Source organism: Acomys russatus, chromosome 24 (genome assembly GCF_903995435.1).
Source record: "Acomys russatus chromosome 24, mAcoRus1.1, whole genome shotgun sequence".
Taxonomy (NCBI): Eukaryota; Metazoa; Chordata; class Mammalia; order Rodentia; family Muridae; genus Acomys; species Acomys russatus.
The window spans coordinates 19,569,583-19,586,313 of NC_067160.1; positions in this window are offsets into that span (position 1 = coordinate 19,569,583).

Below are 16,731 nucleotides of genomic sequence, written 5' to 3' on the forward strand. Positions count from 1 at the left end.
GCCCACAAAGTACCAATGCCTGGGTCTTCTAGCAGAGAGGAGACTCACAGTCTGGAACACTCATGGATTTGACCTCAGGTTACCTGGCCAAACGACAGAAAGTTCCACTCATGCTTAAAGTCTTGGAGAGAAGAGAAACACAAAAGCACATACCTCAACATAATGAAGACAATATACAGCTAGCCTATAGCTAACATGGAGAGAAACTTTAATCAATTCCACTGAAATCAGGGACAAGACAAGGCTGTCCAATCATACTAGAAGTTCTAGCTAAAGCAATAGGACAACTAAAGGAGATCAAGGGAATACAAATAGGAAAGGAAGAAGTCAAACTATCACTACTTACAGATGACATGATAGTATGCGTAAGTGACCCTAAAATTGTACCAAGGAACTTCTGCAGTTGATACAAATGGCTGGATACAAATGACAAATGGGCTGAGACAGAAATTACAGAAACTGCACCCTGCATGATAGCCAAATGATATAAAGTATGTTGGTGTAACTCTAACCTAGCAGTGAAAGACTTATATGAAAAAAGCTTCAAGTCTCTAAAGAAAGAAATAGAAGAAGATGTCAGAAGATGGAAAGACCTCCCATGTTCATGGATTGGGAGAATCAACATAGTAAAAATGTCCATAATACCAAAGGCAATTTCTTGATTCAATTCTTTACATACCTGGAAAGATCAAGTCAAACTTCATATGGAAAAATAAAAAACCCAGAATAGCTAAATAATCCTGTATAATAAATGATCTTCTGAAGGAATCTCCATCCATGATCTCAAGCTGTACTATAGAGCAACAGTAATAACAGCACCATAGTACTGGCATGGAAATAGGCTGGTTGACCAGTGGAATTGAATAGAAGAACCAGAAATAAAACCACACATCTATGGGCATTTCATTTTTTACAAAGATGCAAAATCCATACAATGGAAAAATGATAGCATGTTCAACAAATGGTGCTGGTCTAACTGATTCATTACATGTAGAAAAATGCAAATAGACCCATATTTATCCCTGTGCCCAAAACTAAATTCCAAAGGGATTAAAGACATCAACTTAAATCAGAACACCCTAAATATGTTAGAAGAAGTGTGGAATAGCTTTGAACTCATTGGCATGGAATACAAATTCCTGAACAGAACACCAAAAGCCCAGGCTCTAAAGTCAACAATTAATAAATGGGACCTCATGGAACTGAAAAGCTTCTGTAAGGCAAAGGAAACAGTCAACAGAACAAAACTACATCCTACAGACTGTGAAAAGATCTTCACCAACCATACATCTGACAAAGGGCTAATATCCAAAATATATAATGAACTCAAGAAGGTAAACACCACTAAGTCAAATATACCAATTAAAAAATGGGGTACAGAGCTAAACAGAATTATCAACTGAGGAATATAGAATGGCTGAGAACCACTTAAAGAAATGCTCAACATCCCTTGTCATCGGGGAAATGCAAATCAAAACAGCTCTGAGATTCCATCTTACACCTATCTGAATGGCTAAGATCAAAAATTCAAGTGACAACACCTGTTATCAAGGATGCAGAGAAAAGAGAACACTCCTTCATTGCTGGTGGGAGTGTAAACTTGTACACTTTGGAAATCAATCTGGTGCTATCTCAGGAAATTTGGAATAAGTTTACCTCAAGACCCAGCCATTCCACTTCTGGGCATATACAGTAAAGATGCTCCATCACACAACAAGGACATATACTCAACTGTGTTCACAGCAGCCTTGTTCATAATAGCCAGAATCTGGAAACAACCTAGATGTCTCTCCAATGAAGAAGAATGGATAAAGACACTGTGGCTCATTTATATAATGGAATACTATTCCGCTCTCAAAACAAATGTATCTTGAAATTTGCAGGCAAATGGATAGAACCAGAGACTTTCATCCTGAATAAGGTAACTCAGACCCAGAAAGACACAACATGGCATATTCTCCCTCATAAGTGGATGTTAGCCACTTAATTCAGGTTAACCACATTACAATACAAAGACTGATTTGCCAACTAAAGTCTATGTAGGATGTGGACCTAAACCTTCTGCTCAGGTGTAGGAGATAGGCAACACAGTCTCCTTGTAGGTCCCACAATATGGGGAATAGGGACCACTTCTGACATGGACTCAGGCCTTCTAACGTTGTTCACTTCCCCCCTGCCAGGGTGGCCTTGCCAGGCCATAAAGGAAGAGGTTACAGGGAATATAGAGGACACAGGTAAGCTGAGGTCAGATGTTAGGGGAGAAGGGCTCCCCTTTCTAAGGACTAGGGGAGTGAGGGAATGGGGCAAAGGGATGAAATGGAATTGGGAAGTGATGAGGGAGGCGGTGGGATCAGGAGGTAATGAAGGACGGGGCTGCAATCAGTATGTAAATAATTGAAACTGCAGAACAAACAGATATCTTATATTGCTAATCCCACTACATGGGAATAGCTCTGAGATTTGCTGAGATACAAATGTCTATGCATAGACAAGTCTTCATGTTAGTCACAGATTCTCTGTGACTTATTAGAGGCCATTCTTAGTACGGCATGAAGGAAGATTTGCAGATGTCTTACTTGTGTTCATACAATGAGCAGAGAACCAGCCTTAATTCTTCTGTGCATCCTGCACAACTCATACAATTATAATATTAGAACTGTATAATGCTTGTGAGAAATGATGTTTTCAGAGCAAAAGAACCAGACACTGACACTGGATCAGACATGACAAGGTTCATTCTCCTCAGCATACTGGACACGGACATCCTGCATCCTTCATGTTTCAGCCCCATGCAACTCAGTTGCTATTACCCATCAGAATCGGACAGTTTGGTAGAAAGCTTCTGATCCCAATTGGTCCAGCATTGCGGACTGTCCCACACAGGACTCCTATGAAGCTTGGAATTTCTCAACATTTAAAAAATGGACCACAAATGCTATCCCTGGCTTGCTTAACGATTTTCCCCCAATTGAGGAGGGGGCATTTCAAATATACTATTTGCCCTAATCATCATGAAGAACCCTTAAGAGAATGATGTCCCATCTTCTGTAAGGGGGGTTGGGCAGCTTTCTGTTTGTTGTCTTGGTCTACAGAGGGTTATTTTCATTGGGAGTTGGTTATAAATTATTATTTGTCTTACACAGAGAGAAAACTAGGTTGGACTTAGGGATGTCTCTCTTTTCCTTTGTCTTCCTCTCCTTGGTAAGGAAATAGGAGCTGAAAAGAAAGAAAGGGGGATATAGAAATATAGAGAAAGGATAAAACAAAAGGTAGATTATTGACTCTACGCCTCAACACAAGGCCTTAATTGTTGTTCACAAATGTTTAATTAATTGGTATAGAGTTTTGTATATTGATGTGAAATAAGTGTGATTCTGATATATTGGTATAGAATTCAAATCTAAGATTATTTTTCACACACAATATATATTATGTTATATATATATTATATATATACTCTAATATGAGGTATTATACCCATCCAACTCAATTATAATACAAGGTTTACTTCCAATACCTTGAAAGTGATGCTGCAGCCTACTTAGGATAATTAAATAATATAAGCTAATTGTTAGATGAACAAATCATGGTCATGTTGTATTCTAGTCTAATTTTCTCACAAGAATATATTTCCTAGGTCTAACAGATATGATTTTATAAATACATAAGGTAAAATAGTTAAATAAGGTCTTCAAAAGCCTCAGAGACCTACAGAATATGGCATTTAAAGATGTTTTTATTATTCTAGAGATTCTTTCACAACAAGACAAGTTGAATCCTAGCAACACTCAGCCAACATCAAAGAAGATGATGAGCATCAAAGAACCTCCTTATGGAATTGGCTTCAAATGTGACAAACCAGCTACTGGCAAAATGTCCTCATTATCTGCCACAGACAGAATTTTCCCTAAAAATGGGCAAGCTTAGATGCAGGCAGAGTCAATGTCCAAACTCTGCCAAGACTGGGTAAGGAAGTCTTCAATAGTTTCTGTCTCACAAATATGTCTTTCAGATATATTGGGCTAGAAGGCCGAAGATGATGCTCCAAAGTTATAAAGAGTGTTGGGTGACTGTTCAGGCAGTAAATTGTGTCAGTCATTTTTTTATTTTGGATACTGCTAACCTGCACTTCTGGTTCACTCAGATATTTAAGTTTTATTTTTTCACAAGTTTCTGATAAGGTTGAAGACCAGATAGTTTAGTCTAACAATTAAGCTAAAAATTTTTTAGATCAAGATAGATGTTCTACATTAATAGAGATGAGATATGATAGATATTGATTTTCATTCAGAAATTTAGAGCAAACAAGATAGGAAAGATGTTTCTTAAACTTTGCCAAATACAAATGGCCAAATCACTATTAATGTAATATTTATATTATTCCTGATTGTTTCATGGTTCTTCCTGCTGTATGTAGCTTATTTTACTCATGTATAACAATATAAATGTATATGGTAAAAAGAAACATAATAAAAATTCAAAAAAAAAAAGAGTTCACAAGAATATACATCTTAATCACAACATAGATATGTTTCTATAGAAAGATAAGGTAAAATAGTTAGACAAGTTCTTCAAAAACCTCCGAGACATACAGAATATGGTGTTAAAAATGTTTTTACCATTTTAAAGATTCCCTGACAATAAGACAAGTTAACCCCTGGCAATACCCATCCTCAAAGAGAATGATGAACATCAAAAAACCTCCTTATGGAGATGGCTTCAAATGTTGCAAACAAGCCACTGGGTAAAATGTACTCATTTCTACCACAGACAGACTCCTGTCTGAAAAATGGCAAACTTGGATACAGGCGGAGTAAACAGTAAAACTCTGCCAAGACGGGGTAAGCAAGTCTTCAATAATTCCTGCCTCACAAATATGTCTGTCAGATATATTGGGCCACAAGGTTGAAGAAGACACTCTAACAGTATACAGAGTTTTGGGTGACTATTCACAAAGCAAACTGTCTCTGTCATCTTCTCATTTGTAAAGCTACTAACCTGCACTCCTGGTATATTTGGGTAGTCAATTTTATTCCTGCTCACGTCTCTGATGGGGTTGAAGACCAGATAGTTTAGGTTTACAATTGAGCTTAGTTGTTTAGAGGTTAAGATGTTTTTCAGTATACATAGATGTTTCAAGTTGATAATGAGGAGATATGATAGATACTGATTTACATTCAGAATTTTAGATACACCAAAATAGGAAAGATAGTTTCTTCAAGGCTGTCAAATACAAATAACCAAAACTTTATAACATTTATATAATTTCTGAGTGTGTCACGGTTCTTCTTGCTATAGGCAGTTTATTGTATATATGTGTAAAAATACAAATGTATATGTAAAAAATACAAATATTTAATTAAAAAAAAAAGAAGGACACAATGGGTCCTGAAATCCTACAAGTAGAACCTCAAGGCTGGCAGATCTGGACCCATGGAGTCATACACAAACTACTGTACCAACCAAGGACAATGCATGCAGTAAACCTAGACGCCCATATTCAAATCTAGCCCATGAACAGCTCATTCACCACAATTGTGTGGAGAGCAGGGACTGACTCTGAGATGAACTCTGGTTTCCCCTATCTGACCCCTCTTGGAGGGGAGGCCTGGTGGCACTCAGCGGAAGGGGAAGCAGGCTACCCAGATGAAACCTGATAGGCTGTGATCATATGGGGGCGGGGGGAAGAGGTTACTGTCTGTCACAGGCCTAGGGACCGGAAATACAGTGAAAGAGGCAGGGAGGGAGGAATGCGAAGATACAAGTGAGGGGATAAAAATTGAGATATAATTTGAATAAAATTTTTAAAGAAAAATATTTGTTATGAAAACATAAAAAATTCTAGCAATTGAGACCACATTCAATGCAAGAGTATTGAGCATTATTATCTACTGAGCCCCCGCTTGTGCACTATGAAAAACAATTTGAAGAAACACAGCCACAGGCAGTCGTTTTCTGTGTTATTTTTTACTATAGGTCAAAATGTTCAGTTTCTTTTTAAGTAAGAAGACTTAAAGCTGTTTAGAAAGATATAATAACTTGTAGAAAATAGCAGGATTCATTATGATATTTTCCACATATACATAGTGACCTGTTCTCCTTTTAGTATCCTATAGCCATCTTCTCTCCTGAAATTATTGGTTTTAAGCATGGCATTCATTATGTTTTCACTTATTTATAAACATGTTATCAGTCATTGTATCTTTCCGGTGTAAATAAAAAATTACTCAGGTTGTTTTTATAGTTTTCAAACTAACTTACTTTGCAATCAAGTATTTTACATTTGTATTTGATTTATACTTACAATTCTAAAGAATTACTCTTGATGTCCTAACATCTAAACACATTTTGAGATTAAACCCATTTGTACATGTGTTTTATGAGTTATAGCACTCCTTGCTTTCTTTAGTTTTAAAGATTTATTTTTATTTTATATGTATGTGTGTTTCTGTATATATTGTTTGTACAAGCACACGTGGGTATCCTGGGAAACCACCAGACAACATGGAATCCTCCTAGAAACATGTAATAGTCAGTGTTTGCAGGAGGCTGAAACCCAGTAATTAACTAATTTTATAATTTTGGACTTGATTTTTTTTTCTTTATACTCTTGGAAATGGAAGCATATACAACAGAAGTCAGGAAATGTGCTAAAAAGTTTGTGGGACTAAAACAACAGTTTTAAATGTGTTATATACTTGAGTAATTTTTTGTTCAGCCAAAATTCAACAGAGAAAACTTGAGTCAACAAAACAGTCAGTGTACCAGATTAATAAAAATCATTTAATCTTAGAAACGGTCTGTGGCATGCAAGTGTTACTAGAAACCAAATTTACCCAATTAGATGAGAGCTGAAGTGGACACCTGGCCTAAGATTTTTCTTTAAGTGCCACCTTGTTTCCCTATGATTGGATACTTAAGGCCTTTCATCATTTGCTTAATCTTTACTTTATTTGTAATAAGTTTACATATTAAAATTGAGATACCAATTTTTAAAAACCATGCTAGTCTTATAACATGGCTAAATGTGTAACTTAAACCCTAGAGAACTCTTAAATGTCCCCGATTTTAGGTCAGCTCCCTGGCTGTTTACTTCTGGGCCACATCAATTTTTACATTTCCTTTAAAAGGAGACATGAGCCATGTGATTTAGGATCTCAGATCCACCTCTAGGCCTCTTTTTTTTTCCTTATTATAAAATATTCCTTCCATGTTAAGCATTTCTTCTAAACCACACCAGCTCATTTGATTCCCTTTCCCCTGCTATGTAAAGTACCCACTCCTTATTGGATTTTCTTTAATTTTTTTCTGGTCTACAGGTTTTTAGCTCTACACAGTCTTTTTCATTTGTAGACAATACATCTTCCCAAGAAAACTACTTATTTCAATGTCAGGTCTGAATGATATTTTTGTGCTAGCTTTTTTCTTTCAATAAAATAGGACAACTAGAAATCTATTGTTCAGAATGTCTCCTAGAGTTAAAAATGAAAAATTTGAAATGTCTAGCCAAATGTCACCTCTCTAAAGCAGTCCCAAGTCTTTTATTTGCTAATGCACTGCAATGGTGGATAGTGAGGAGCATTCTGTATTTTTTAAGAAGCCTGGACAAGTGTGAGTCTTTGGTTAATATAACAATGATTTCCTAATCGGATGCAAGTTTTAGTAAAATCATTGAAATTTGAAAGCATTCCTATATTAAAGGCTTTGATTATGATTTTTCCTCTTAAAAATAGCAATACTACTAATAATTTCACCTAAAAATCTTTAACATATAAAATAACCCTATAATGTAAATATTTTGTGCTCTCCAGGTTCATTGAATTTATTTCAAATTTTGCATACATAAACTAGAGTTCTTGAGTTTATCAACTTACCTTTTTTGTCGGAAATAGAAAATCGGTGTAAATCATGCCTTTTCTTCTGTGTTTCCAAGTGCTTTCACTATATTCAATAACCTACTCAAGCTGTGTTGAATTCTTTTCCAAATCCTAAATTGGTAAGAAAATGTTATACTCCAATTAATTACTAAAGCTGTGTAACAGATGTAAATATATTCTCTCTCACGTTTAGTTTACGTTTTAGTTTGCTGTCTTCAGAGTACCTGAAGTTGGCATAATGGCCAGTTCACCTTGCACTCCTATCGACATATCTGCTCTGTTTGTATAGCTAAACTTTCTACCTTAATTGAATACATCTGTGAATTATAACAGCCATCTCAACTCCCTCTGATTAGACACTCCTTTTGATTGTTTAGTATACTTCCCTCCCTGATTTCAGCTTTTAGTTTCTTTTCCATAATCTAATGTCATCTTTTCTCTTCTTCCAACATGCCCACTCCATTCTCCTTGCAGGTCACTGGGTCTCTTACCCAGCAGGTAGGCTGGAAGGGGAGAGGATTCCAACCTGCCGTTTCCTCTCCCTGGGGGCTGAGTGGGATGGTGAGTGTCGGCCTTCAACAAAGCCCAGGAGGAAAAATACACTGAGTCAGGAGACTCATGGGAGCGAGGTCTCAACTTTATTGTGGCGGGTGGGTTTCTCTTATATAGAGTATAGGGAGTGGGCAGGGCATAAGGCGTCAGGAGATATGACGTAAAGTGGCCTGATATTGTGGGACCAATTGGTTTGTGTTACGTGGCTGTTGGCAGGCAGGGCTCCGACCATGCTGAGTCATTCCTATGTGGAATTATTTACCAGAGACTATTGCTGAAACTCGAGCTAGGCTCAGTCCTGTCCTCAAGGCCTCAGAAGGCTGACAGATTCGGCCACATGGCCCAATAGGTCATGATAAGTTTGTATAGCACATCCCAAGACTGTGTTAGTATATATATATAGGACAAATATAAATTTAATTATTTGTATGCATTTCACAGTTTTTCTTCATGACATTTTTTGATTTCTCAAAAACAGGAAGTTTTTTCCTAGTCATCATCAGATCCTACGTGCTCTAATTTCAAATGGCTGGCTCAGTTCATGTAATTATAACTTTTTGAGCCTGACAATTTTAGGTTTGCAATTCTGCCAGGTAGAAATTCCATACAGCTATAAGGAAGGTAATAAACAGGGATTATTTTTTTAGTATATTATTCAATTCTGTCATTGATTTCTTATTTGACATTAGATTATGAAACCAAGATATCAGGACATTCAGTGTGGGCAAACAATGCAAGTCCTATTAACCTAAGGATAAGCAATGGATGATCTCATTTAATTTGTAGAAAATCTAATAGCAGGAACTCTGCAAAAGAAATTAAATGCTAGGCCTCATTGGATGAGCTCAGAGCTCTCCAAGAGTAGACCCAAGTTCCAGAATCCAGAAAATAACAGGCTGTGCCTCTAATTGAGCTGTAATGCTGAAATGGTTAGTTAGCAAAGATATTGAGAAGAGTGTAAATGACCAGCCCTGAAGGAATAAGAGTCACAGCCATTTCAGCAAAGCTCTCAAGGATTCAAGTTGGAATAAAAATAGGTTTGATTTCAAGGGTTTTTTTTTTCCCCAATGGTTGAGTAATTTCCAACGTCAATTTCCCTTATCTACTGCAAAGAAACCACACATTATTTTGGTGATATTCCTAAGCAGAACTTTCTTCTTCAGAGATCCAATGAACGGTGTTAAAATTACTTTATTACTTGATATTTTCTACCTATCATGATCTTGGCACATTTACCTGGTTTATGTCAATCAATTTTGGAGACACACAAAATACGTATGTCTCCACTTACTTGTTATGAAATATGTCCATACAATGTAGTCCTGAGGTGCAAATTGTGGTAAATGAGTTCACCTACTGCTTAGTCTAGCCAGTTGTCACATAATGCAGTCATCACAGTGCTTCCAAATTTAGTGGGTTTTCTCTTCTATTTTCTCCCTATTAAAGTTACCTATTAAATTACCCTATTAAATTTACACACCTTGTCTAATAACATAATACATGGCATCAGTGTAAACATACAGCAGCAGAGACACACTTTTGGCTTTAATGAATTTGTAATTAATACACTATATTTAAGATAGGAGTTAATACCTTAAGTACATAAAGAGGTGAAAATTTAAATATACAAACCCCCCTGAAACCCCCCAATCAACAAATGGGCCAATTAACCAAACAGATAGCTCACACAAGAAAAGCACTAGTGGCAAAAAAATATTTTGAAGTGTTCAACATCTTCACCCGTCCTAGGATGCAAAGTAAAACTACTTTGACATTCCATCAACTTCACATAAGTCAGAATAGGCACAAAGGACTTCGGGTTGTAGGGAGGCTGTGGGGAAAGAGTGACCCTGGTGTGGGCTGTAAAATGACTTTAGAACATATTTACAAGATGCTGATCATGGTGCTAGGTACTGACATTAATGCTTTCCCCTAGAAAGAAAGTTGAGATATAGGAATTAAATAACAATTGATTTTGAATAATAATCATATGCTTTAATTAGTTGTAATGAACCTTATGAAATTATATACTAAAACCTTGAGCTGGTTTGACTAAGATAATAGTGGCCTGATTAAAGGTCTCATGGTTACCTTGCTGTGTACAACTTGTAAACAAGTGGAACAGCTAGCATGAATAGGTGTATTAAAACTTGATCCAAATGACTCAAATGAGAGATTAACATATAAAGAGATTTGGTATATAGTTTTGAAGTAAGTTCAAAGCATGCTTTTTTTTTTGTTGTTTTTTTTTTTTGTTTGTTTGTTTGTTTTTTCGAGACAGGGTTTCTCTTTGTAGCCTTGGCCATCCTGGACTCACTTTGTAGACCAGGCTGGCCTCGAACTCACAGTGATCTGCCTGCCTCTGCCTCCGGAGTGCTGGGATTAAAAGCGTGCGCCACCATGCCTGGCTTCAAAGCATGTTTTAAAAAGAACATGAAAGCTAGTTAAGAAGTTACACATCATGTAGCACTGGTTGTGGGAAAGCTTAAGCTTTGTCACAGGTGAAAGCAGTCTTGGAAGGCTTTAACCTTGGAGCACTCCATGAATACCTTGTGACAGACTGAGTGGAGCCATCCTGGGTCTGGAATTCAGGAAGCAGACCTGGGAACCCCACCTGGACTATTGTCTTTCTAATTGACCCTCACCGGGAGAAGGAGCCAGCCCTTCCCACGTGACTCAGGCAGTTGGGGAGGAAACAACAAGTTGAGCCTGGGGGAGAGAGCATGGGGAGCACCGAACCGGCTAGACCAGCACGCGGGCCAGAGAGACACCTAAGGACCCGAGGATACTGGAAGGTTCACTCTTTTGTCCCTTTAACCTTTTTTCCTTCTTGTGTAAGCTAGTTGGGTTGTATAATAAAGTTTAATTATTAAGAAACAGAGCCAACAACTGGTAGAGAAACCCCTAGTTGAAAACCTATTTTTAATTAAAATATGGCTTTTGTATATCGAACAAATTTAAGGTTTTGTTTGGTGAGATTCAGAAAAGGATTTATCCATGTAGACATATTTTATCAAAATACAGGTTATCTAATTTCCACCCATCCAGCAAAACCCCTTCAGTGCCCCATTAACTTAAAATTCTTGTAGGTAGCATCTGTTAACCTCATTATAACAGATTATTTTATCCTATTTGAACGTTGTAAGGTTGTAATAGTAAGAACACATTATTTTCTCATTTATTAATAATATGTTTGGAGATTCATCAATGTAAATTGGTAGACTCATTTATAATTATTAGTCATTGCTGACTACTACTCTACTATCTGTGTGACAATTTGCTTATTCATTGTCATATTAATTGCTTATGTCCTTTCCAGATTTTAGCAGGTTTCCACTCTCCCTTTCTCTTCTGCCCTATTTCCCTCCACTAGACCTCTCTCTTGAGGGCCCTCCTCACCCACCATCTGACCACAGCCTCTCAGATCTCCAGATAGCCTGCATCCCCCTGTTTTGTGTGCCATAATCAGCTACATCTGACCAGGGAATCTAGGTTCTCTACATCCACTGTCCTTTATTGGTGCATCAGTTTGTGCAGGCTCCCCACAGGGTCCAGGTCTGCTGGCCTTGATGGTTCTTCTGTGGGGCACCTGACCCCTCCAGGTCCTTCCATACATCCACTGTTCCATACAATTCTCAGTTTTCTGCCTAGAGTCCAGCTGTGAGTCCCAGTATCTTTCCTCATCCCCTGCTGGGTGGAGTATCTCAGAGGACATCTATGTTGGGCTAATGTTAACTTAGAAGTTAGTATATTACCATGCGTGTCTTTCTGGAACTAGGTTCTTTCACTCAGGATGATGTTTTCTAGTTCCATCTGTTTGCCTGCAAATTTCAAGATTTCCTAGTTTTTAATAGCTGGGTAATATTCCTGTGTAAATGTATTGGTTTCTTTATCCATTCTTCCATTGAGGGACATTTGGGTTGTTTCCAGAGTCTGGCTATTACAAATAAAGTTGCTATAAACAGAGTTGAGCAAATGCCCTTGATGTATGGTGGAGCATCTTTCAGGTATATGCCTAGGAGCAATATAGCTAGGTCTTAGGATATTTTGAGAAAGCACCAGATTGATTTCCAAAGTGGTTGTACAAGTTGCACTACCACCAGCAATGGGGAAGTGTTTTCCTTTCTCCACATACTCATCATCATGTGCAGTCACTTGAGTTTTTTATCTCAGCCATTCTAATAGGTGTAAGGTAGAATCTAAGAGTCATTTTGATTTGCATTTCCCTGATAGCTAAGGACGTTCAGCATTTCTTTAAATGTTCATTGGTCATTCAATATTCCTTTGTTGAGAATTCTCTGTCTAGTTCTGTACCCCATATTTTTATTCGATTATTTGGTTTGGTGGTTGTAATTTGTTCAATTCTTTATATATTTTGGATATTAGCCCTTTGTCAGATGTAGGATTGGTGAAGATCTTCTTCCATTCTGTAGACTGTAGTTTTGTTCTGTTGACAGTGTCATTGGCATTACAAAAAATTTTCAGTTTCATAAGGTCCCATTTATTAATTGTTGATCTTAGAGCCTGAGCTGCTGGTGTTCTGTTCAGGAAGTTGTCTCCTGTGCTAATGAGCTCAAGGATCTTTCCCACTTTTTCTTCTAACAGATTTAGTGTGTCTTGTTTTATGTTTGTATCTTTAATGCACTTGAACCTCAGTTTTGCATAGGGTGATAGATATGAATTGATTTGCATTTTTTTTACATGTAGACATAGACATCCAGTTTGACGGGCACCATGTGTTGAAGATGCTATCTTTTTTCCATTGTAGGGTTTTGGCTCCTTTGTCAAAAACCAAGTGTCCCTAGGTTTATGAGTTTATTTATTGGACCTGAGTTTGATTTCATACATAAACAAGGCTATTTCTATGCCAGTACCAAGCCATTTTTATTACCGTGGGTCTATGGTAGAGCTTTAGATCAGGGATGGAGATTCCTCCAAAAGATATTTTATTGTACAGGATAGTTTTTTTTTTTAATATGAAATTGAGAATATATCTTTCAGGGTCTGAAAAGAATTGTGTAGATAATATGACAGGGATTGTATTTAATCTGTAGATTGCTTTTGGTAAGATGGCCATTTTTACTATGTTGATTCTCCTGATCAATGAGCATGGGAGATCTTTCCATCTTCTGGTATCTTCTTTAATTTATTTCTTCAGAGACTTGAAGTTCTTTTCATACAAGCCTTTTACTTGCTTGATGAGAGTTTCACCAAGATGTTTATTATTTGTGGCTATTGTGAAGGATATAGTTTCCATAATTTCTTTCTCAGCCCATTTGTGACTTGTATACAGGATGCTTACTAATTTTTTCAAATTTATCTTGTATCTAGCCCCTTTTCCTGAAGGTGTTTATAAACTGTGGGAGTTCTCTGGTGCAATTTTCATGGTCACTTATGTATACTGTCATTTCATCTTTGAATAGAGATACTTTAACTTCTTCCTTTCTGATGTGGATCCCCTTGACCTCCCATCATTGTCTTATTGCTGTAGGTAGGACTTAAAGTACTATATTTAAGAGATATAGAGAGAGGCTGGGCATGGTAGCTCATGCCTTTAATCCCAGCACTCGGGAGGCAGAAGCAGGTGGATCCTTGTGAGCTCAAGGCCAGCCTGGTATACAAAGGTGTCCCGGGTACTCAAGGCTGCACAAAGAAACCTTGTCTCCAAAAAAAAAAGAAAAAGAAACAAAGAGAGAGAGAGAGAGAGAGAGAGAGAGAGAGAGAGAGAGAGAGAGAAAGAAAGAGAGAGAGTGGCAGCCTTGTCTAGTGCCTGATTTTAGTGGAATTTCTTTTGATTTTTGTCTCCATTTAAGTTGATGTTGGCTATCGGCTTGCTGTATCCACCCTTTTTTATGTTTAGGTATGTTCCTTGTATCCTTGTTCTGTCCAAAACTTTAACCATGAATGGATGTTGCACTTTGTCAAATGCTTTTTCAGCATTTGATCATGTGGTTTTATTTCTTTCAGTTTGTCCATCTTGTAGATTACATTGATGAATTTCTGTATAGTGAACATTCCTTGCATGCCTGGTATGAAGCCTACTTGGTCATGGTAAATGATATTTTTTATTTGTTTTGGGATTGAGTTTGCATTCATTATATTGAGTATTTTTGCATCAATGTTTACAAGAAAAAATGGTCTGAAATTCTGTCTTTGTTGGGCATTTGTGTTTATGTATCAAGGTGACTGTGGCCTCATAGAATGAGTTTGGTTATGTTATTTCCATTTCTATTTTGTATAATAATTTGAAGAGTGTTGGTATTAGCTCTTCTTTGAAGGTCTGATATAATTCTGAGTGGAAATAATCTGGCCCTGGACTTTTTTGGTTGGGAGACTTTTGATGACTTCTTTTATTTCCACAGGATATATATGATTATTTAATTTGTTTTCCTGATCTTGACTCAACTTTGGTAAGGAAAAATGTCTCTATTTCATTTAGATCTACAAATTTTGTCATGTATAGGCTTTGAAGTAAGACATAATGATTCTTTGTATCTCCTCAGTGTCTGTTGCTATATCTCTTTATTTACTCCTGATTTTGTTGATTTGAATAGTATCTCTCTGCCTTTTAGTTTGTTTGACTAAGGGTATGTCTAACAGGTTGATTTTCTTCAAGAAACAGCTCTATTTTTCATTGATTCTATAAATTGTTTTCTTTGTTTCTAATTTTTTGATTTCAGCCCTGAGTTTGATTATTTCCAGGCATCTATTTTTTTTTCAGGCATCTATTTTTTAAAAGATATTTCTTTATTTTCCCAAGTGATTTTCATTTTATTTTGTTTTTCATTTTTTGAAATATCTCTCTCTCTCTCTCTCTCTCTCTCTCTCTCTCTCTCTCTCTCTCTCTCTCCCTCTCCCTCTCCCTCTCTCTCTTTCTCTCTCTCTGTTTGTATATGTGTGTGTGTTTGTGTTTATTTTTGTGTTCTGTAAGTTTTTTGTCAGATGTGTAGATGACAAAAATCCCCATATTGTGGCAATAATTTTCACCAAGAGACTACTTCTTTAGTTCCACAGAAGCTTTTTAATTTTATGGAAGACCAATTGCCATCACTTAGCCATAATTGTTAGGTAAATGGAGTCTTACTCAGTACATCATTTACAAAGCATGGAAGCACTAAACAGACTACCCAACTATGACACCTATGAACCACAAAGCAAACAGAATTGAATATGAACAAAAAGGCTGCAGTAGTGGCCCACAGTCAAGATATCATCAATGACATCTCTCTAATCAGACTTAAGAACCATTCAACAGGAGGGAAATCATGCTTGATACTAGAAAGCTAGCCAGTTCCCCAAGCTTAACAAAATCTTGGATCTTGGAAAAGAACCAATGACTGCTACTCTACTATACCACCATAATCACTCACTACATTCTAAACATTTGTCCTTGTATTTACAAGTAAGTGTAGTCCTTATCTGTCATCAAGGAAAATTATCTTTGCAACAGATGGAGGCATTACAAAAAAACCAAACAATAACAAAACAAAACAAAACTCTACAATAATCAGAGTGCAGAGTTGTGGAGTCTACTACAGCCGATGCTTCTACAAAGCAACTCCTAAACTAAAGGCTCACAAGGGCATTGCAGAGGTGGCAGGAAATTTGTAAGATCCAGAGGATCAGTAGTTTGCTGATGATGTGAGATGGTCAGGCCTGAAAATATATACATATAAGTATCGTTAAATTGTGAGTTCATATATGCATCAGTTCTGTAGTTTCTAGAAGGCTCTTGGTGTTTTCTCATTATGCTGGCTTTTATGCTTTTTATGCCTCCTTTTCCTCATAGTTTTCCAAGCCTCTAGCAGAGAGATTTGATAGAAACATACCATTTAGGACTGAGTGTTCCATGGTCTCTGACTCTTTATACATTGTCCAAGTGTGAGTCACTTTAGTAGCTCTCATTGCCTGTAGAAGGGGGGCAATTTCATTGTTTAATGATGGATAAGCAAGACACTGATCTATGGCTATAGCAAGATGTCATTGGGAGTCATTTAATTGATACATAGGTGTTGTCTTCAGCTATAGCCCTTATTGTGGACAGTAATCAATAGCTTTGAAAGTAGCCTGCATAGCTTGGGATTTCCATGGGACACATTTGGCCAACAATTCAATTAGATGTAATACTTCTTATACTGGAGGTTTCATTCAGTGGCAAGAAATTCAGTTGGGGTTTGTCTCCCCTGTTATTTGGTCATCCCACTTAGATATCTGTCCTATGTGGATATTTTTTAAAAGGTTCTAAAGTAGTTTTGTTTCCACATGACACCTCGAGTGGCCTTTAGTGTTATGTGGCCCTCTC